Source organism: Styela clava, unplaced genomic scaffold (assembly GCF_964204865.1).
Source record: "Styela clava unplaced genomic scaffold, kaStyClav1.hap1.2 HAP1_SCAFFOLD_32, whole genome shotgun sequence".
Lineage (NCBI taxonomy): Eukaryota > Metazoa > Chordata > Ascidiacea > Stolidobranchia > Styelidae > Styela > Styela clava.
This window is the reverse complement of record NW_027556749.1, coordinates 112090-118089: the sequence shown is the minus strand read 5'-3', so window position 1 is coordinate 118089 and position 6000 is coordinate 112090.

Below are 6000 nucleotides of genomic sequence, written 5' to 3'. Positions count from 1 at the left end.
GGTGAATTAGACGAATCCGACTTATCAGCCATTAAAGGTGCTATTGCCGGTCAAAAAGAAAGTATTCGTTTCTTCACATCAAACCCCTTCTTCCCCGGATGTTGATTCTTTAGAACACTTGAAAAAGTATTGCCTTGAAATCGAGCTAAAATGATGACTAAAGGTGAAGAGTTTTATATTAGTGAAGAAGATCACACGATTTACCATTGAACTAATATTCTCAAAACTAAAGATGAAGGTTATATTTCTAAACAACAAATCGAGGAAATTTTAAAAGACGCCGAATCTGGATCCCACAACGCCGAAGTTATTGCTTATGGTAAACCTGCTGTTTCTTCAGACATTATATTCCCAACAGAAAAAATTATCCATATTGATAATTTGCTCCAAGTTGAGAAAACATTTGAAGGTGGCTCTTTCCGAATTGGTGTCGATTTTGGTCGAACGATAAACATGACTTATGTTTGAATGGGTATTGTTTCTAGAGATCGAACTAGTGTTATAACGTTATGTGAAAAAAAAATAATACACAAAAACCGCGCATATAATTCGACCTCTTTACAGACAACTATTTTCACTTTTATTCATGATTCTTTAAGAAAATTTGGCTTTGATATGAATCGTGCAGCCACAGTATATACCGACGATAACGAACCTAACTTAGTCCATAATTTACGAATGTATGCTAAAGCTCGAAGTAACATATATTTTGTTCCAGTAAAAAGTAAAAACTCAAATAGTTTTAAACGTGAGATTAGAATTACATCGATTAAAGAAGTTATGTCTGTAGCTAAATTTTATGTATTGAAAAATAAATGTCCAGTTCTTTTAGAATGTTTAAACAGCATGAAATATAAACATGATGCTAATGATGTTAACAAACTTGTTGAAGATAATAGTGTTGGATTTAACGATCCTTTCGACGCAATGTGTTATGGTCTAATGCGAGAAATTAAAGGTAATCGTATTGGTTATCTTAAAGGTATTAGAAATAGAGAAAGATCAATGCGTATGTCTAACATCAGACACGGAAGTATTATTAGATCTTAATTATCTTCTAATTACTTTAGATATATTATAACACACTTGACCACCTGAAGAAGTTTCTTTATAAACGCTGTATTCAGAGAAAGAAGAGTCATATAATACTTTAAGTAATTTCGAAACTTGAGGTAAACGTCGGCGATCTATAATAGACATGTCACTTTCAGTTTTTCAAATTCTATATTCATCGCGTAGTTCTGAAGGTTTATAATATTTACTTTTACCATCACCTAGCAATCATTCTAAGAAATCTTTAATTGGACTGCTGATATTCTTATTATACAATTCTTCCATCGCTTTAGTATTTTCAATTTTACATTTGTACGCCATTAAATAGTATAGTGATGTTGTAAATACTTCTTCTAAAAAACTTTTTGATCTCATTAATCTATCTAGTTTGTCAGGATCCATAGCGTCTTTTGAATCGGCGCCTTTGAAATTTTTGGGGAACAGCATGAATTTAAATCTAGCTCTAATACTATCGTTATCTTCTTCTAAATCCATTGTATAGTTAGTTGATGTTACGAAGTTTTGAGGATAAATCATCATCGACGGTTTACCAAATTTAACTTTTAAAAAGTCAGTATATAAATTACTTGTCGTCTTTTTGAAAAAAACAATTTCTTCTTTTGTAATTTTTTGTTTTTCATCTTGAATGATTAAAGTTTTATTTCTAATTTTAGTGATAATATCAAACTCATATTTCATAATAGTATTAATTGCTGACTTAGAAGTTGATGTTTCTGGCGATAAGTTGTCTAGAAGTTCCAAGTATTTAGATTTTCCATTACGTCCTACCGAATTATAAATAATAAAAACTAACCCTAAATATGAGTATCTCAATAATAATTTAGCTGTACACTTAAATAAAGCAATCATATTTAAACGCCCTTCACTATTATTTTCAAATAAACCACCAAACATATTCAAAACGTCTTTATCTATACTAGCTTCCCCTTTTTCAATTAATCTATTATAAATACTTTTGTTAAAAGGTAAATTTTGAAAATAAGGGATTGGTTGCTTCTTTTTAGTATCCCAAAGCGGTATATCATGTTCTTTCAAAACGACACCATCCCCATCTTTTTCAATTTTATAAGCTTTGTTATTGCTGAAAAAATAACCGCCGTCTTTGTGACAGTTATCAGCAAACTCTATCAAAATGTTTCTTAACTTAACCGAACCTTCTGAACCATCAGGTAATTTTTTAATGATGTGATCATAAATATTTTGAGCTGAATCTTCGGGAATTTCTTCTTTGTCTAATAAATCCATGAACTCGTTAATTTCAAAATTTTGCCATTTGTTTTTTTTCTTATCAAACACATATGTAAACACTCCAATTTTAACAATATCATATTTATATAAAAAATACTTACTTACAACTTCTTTATAAAATCTTTTTAATTTATAATCCATAAAAAATTGAATTATAATTTCATTAGCTTTAAAAGGCGTTTTTGGAAAACAATTTTTTAAATGATCTATAATGTCAGGTCATTTTCTTTTATTACGTTCAATACAAATGTGTAATAATTCAGTACATAAATCTTTTTTTGTTTTACTATTCATTATATTCAATTTCCTTTAAAAATTCATCTTTACATTTTTCATCTCCACATCAACAATTTACATATAATTTATTACCCAAACTCTTTACACTCAATATTAAGCCTTTTTTTACTTTATTGTGGTGGTCACTTTTACCGCTTGCGTGGCATTTTGGTTGAATAGTCAAAATATAGGGGTGTAAAGCGTGTCGTGAATACTTAAACCCTTTCTTGATCAATTGCTCTTCGATTTCGTCACATATTTTGTAGTCTTTTTTCAAAATGTGGACATCATCCAAGAAAAATTTAAGATCATTTGGTAATTTAGCAATTTTTACTCCATTATTTTTATATTCTATATTTTTAACATCATAAACTGTCATAAATTTAAATGGTCTTAACTCAACTATCTTGTCATACTTTTTATAATTTTCTCGAAGTTCTCAAATTATATTATTACTTTCAAAAATTAATTTAAAATGATCTTCGTCGTTGTTTGTTGATTTAATCATAAGTGTTTTGTCTTTAAACTTTTTTAATTTGTCAGTCAACATACATGGACCATCGACATCAAAAATAGTATATTTACCATTTCCTTTAACACTAATACAGTTAAATTTTTCAAACGTCTTCATTTTCTTATTTTGAGACGCGTATGGACTTATTTTTTCATAAGCATTAACTTTTGTTGTATCAATTGTTCAATCTTTACTTCGATGTCTTACATACTTAGTATTATCTTTGTTTCTTTTAACTACTGTCTGTGTTCATTGAATACAATCTAAATCTAATCCTAATCTATGAAGTTCAGTAATTGCTTCTCTGTTACTTTTAGCTCATTTTTCATCTATTTCATCATTAATAGCGAATCCAAATAACGCATAATCTTTTGGCAAATTTTCATATTTATTTTTAGAGAAGTCTTCAATTCATCTTTTTCTTTCTCTAATATCATATTCGGTTAATTTTTTACCATCAATAATATTAGGTTTAATTTTAGTATAATTATAAATACCTTTTAATCCAAATTGTCCATCAATAGTTTCATAACAAAACTCGTTAACATTTTTTGATAAGAATCATTTTAACTCTGTTGCTACTAAACCAATCCCTACCGCTTTTTCAATTTCTTCTCTAATTAAATTAACATCTTTTTTAGTTTTAACAAAAATACCATCAGTGTTAATATTAATCATAGTATCTTCTTTGTTAAATTTATCAACGAGGCTTATACAATAAATACGTCCTTGTTTACAAATTCATTTTCTAATTTTTTCGCCAATTGAGTTGTTTACACAGATATATTGAAGGATACCATAAGTACTGTTTAACAATAATTTTAATGGTTTTCTTTGTTCTTTCTCATCGGCGGTCCCAAATTTTCATCTCGTCGCCTTTTCTAATCAACTTTTATATAGTCAAAGCGAGTCGTCGTTGAAGATACGAAATTGTTTTTTATTTTGTCCTTGTATTAAAATGTTAGGATAAAGTGATGTAAAGTCTAATGAAAAAATTTTTCCGGCGCCATCACTTTTAAATAGTTTATTTTGAATAGCATTATGAATTCCTCCATCTGTTTCAGTCGACGTTGAAATACAGTCTTTTTGGTATGAAATAAATGGTGGATTGTAATTTCGAGAATCGTTATCAGATTTATAAGTGACAACGTTTGATGCTCTACAAAAAGGATTCTTGTCGCCTTTTAACAAGCTACGAACAATTAAAGTAATTTTTTTATTAAATAATAATCATTGTAAAACTCGTTTTGATAATGTAGGGTTGACAATCTTAGCAATATTTAAATAACTATTTCTATCATGATGTTTAAATAATCTTTTTGTTGCGTACAAATCTCGATTAAGATATTGTATACATTTATCTTTGTTTTTATAGATATAATCAACTTCTTCAAATTGTTTTTTATCTCCTTTTTCACCTTCTCAAATATCGTGCTTAAATTTTTTAATGTACTTATTTTTCAAAGACATTCCGATTGAGCCAGTTGTTACAAATTGAGATTCAGCCAAATCGTAAGAACGATAAGCTTTTTTCATTCAATACTTGTGAGTATACTTACCCAACTTATTTTCTAAATATACATTCCCTCCTTTAATAATTTTGTTATTTGAAGTCAGAACACTTTTTCCTTCTATGTAATCTTCTAAAACAATAAAATCATATCGATAACCGTTGAAAGAAATAAAATTGTGAGTTTCTAAAATCTCTTTAACTTTTTCTCTCGACGGATTATCGTAGATTAATGCTTCGTCGCCATATAAAGGTAATAAGCCTATTAATAGATGACCTTGCTTATTGCTAGTGTTATAAACTTCAATGTCTATAATACAGCATTTTTTGTCCATTACTCAAGATACTCATCATAATATTTATATAAAACGAAGGCGTCGGCTAGGTCATCATTATCTGTTTTGTCTTCGTTATATTTATTATACAAATCTTTAGAAAATGCTTTTTTATCAACTCTTAATCATTTTTGTTTTTTCCCCAAAATTGAGTTAAATACGTTAACTTCATTAAAACGTTCATATTTATAATGAATAACTGTGTTTTCTATTGTTTGTAAAAGTTTTCCCTTATACTCGTGTAATTTTGCTGTTGTCTTGTGATTTCTTCCAACATCTTCATAAGTGATTAATATGAGAGGATTGTTTGGTGAAATTTGATGTTTTATAATGTCAATGTGATATTTTATTTTTCTTAAAACGTCACTAAATGTTCCGTGTCCTTTAATAAAACCTAACCTTCCCAATCTCCCATAATATCCACTTTTGAGTGCGGTGTCAATTGCTATAATATATTTATTGTCATAATTCTTCATAGTTTAATTGTTCCTTTATTAATAAATTTCCCTTCATGTGAACAACAAAAGTTCTAATTTTTTGGTATTCGTTTTTTGGTTTTCAGTTTTCTTTTAGTAACATTATGTAACCTCAAAGTTGCGCCGAATATTTTCATTTAGTGCTTTCATAAGACGAATATTTTCCACTTTTTCAGTCTCAGATTTCGACACACTTATCTTTGTCGTTTCATAATATCAAGTCGGCAGTGCCCGCCAGTTTTTCTTTTCGAGAAACCAACGGGACTTCTGTCATTATGATCTTTAAATAATCATTTTTTTCGAAATGTTTTTTTAGCTCTTCAATTCAAGGTTTGATTCGATTTCGTATTGTATCAAAATCGGATGATCTCAAATCTACTTCTTCATTTCATATTGTTTTTTCACATGCGCCGTGAATAATTTTACCTGTTAGGGACGCAATTTGAAGAATCCTTTTAGAAGCTAATTGACCTCGTCTGGCGTAGTATCTATTACAATGTGACAATTCTTGACTTACACTTGATAATTGAAGATATGGATTATCTACTAATAGATATTTATGTGTTT